Genomic DNA, 1055 nt, shown 5'->3' with positions numbered 1-1055 from the left:
CGACGTATCCTATCCGATTGAACTCTAAGGCTTAACTGAATTGACTTCATGTCACCAAAAGCACAGTTATCCTTGAAAAATACTCAGAAAATGCACCACACACACACACACACACACATACACACACAGAAACCCGGACATCACGTCATTGTAATAGGAAGAGAGGCAGAAACTTCCACAGGGATAATCAGCGCATTTCCATTTCGCGAGGACTACTTTCTACACAGCTCTGCCATGCCTTCCTTTGTAAAGTGTCCGCACCAGCTGCTTCTGTTCCTGACGCCCGGTTTTCTCCCCCCTCTCAGCACTCCCTCCAAAGACAACGGGGTCTCGTGTGTTCCGTGCAGCCGCTGTCCCACACGGGAACGTGCCAACGGGTCCATGGCTCGGCGCCCGTCCGCGCCGACACCTGCGCAGTTACCTATGGGAGCGAGGGTTTATGGCTACTTCTTCCTTATTTGTTTCCTGCTCCTGCTCCTAACCAGGTGTTCCCCGACCCCCTCCCCGCCTCCGTGAGCAAGGACTCTCATTAGCACCGACTCTGTGCTGCGGGCAGCGCGGTGAGAGCATTCCAAGATGTTCTAAGAGGCAGAGCAGCAAGCCAGGGGCGCCCTGCAAGCCCGGCTGCTCCACGGGGCCCCGGGGAGCTCCAGATCGGAATTTGGAACCGGAACGTGAGCGCCGGAACTTCTCGCCCGGCAACTACCCGGCGGGCCCCGCTGAAAACCCGGAAAGTGGATTTCGTCCCGGAAACTCTCCCGCGGGCTGGCGGCGGCTCTCACTGAGCATGTGCGGGCGGCGCTGCGCATGCCCCGTCGAGGTCCGGTTCGGTTTCTGTTGCGGGATCCGCGGTGTCTCCTAGCGTAACCGGAACTGTCCGTCGCGGGGCCGGCCTCCCTCTGGTCGGGCGGCTTTGGCACAGTCTCCGAGCCTCCCCGTCCCTCATTCCCTCTTCACCCCTTCGGCGCGCCTGCCCTTTTCCCGAAACAGCCGTCATGAGCGCGAGGCGATCGGCGGCGTCTCCACCGCGGTGGCCGCGGCTGTGGCTGTTGTGG

The sequence above is a fragment of the Myotis davidii genome, unplaced genomic scaffold (genome assembly GCF_000327345.1).
Source record: "Myotis davidii unplaced genomic scaffold, ASM32734v1 scaffold133, whole genome shotgun sequence".
In the NCBI taxonomy this organism is placed as follows: domain Eukaryota; kingdom Metazoa; phylum Chordata; class Mammalia; order Chiroptera; family Vespertilionidae; genus Myotis; species Myotis davidii.
The sequence above is the reverse complement of the archived record's forward strand: the minus strand, read 5'-3'. Positions refer to the sequence as shown.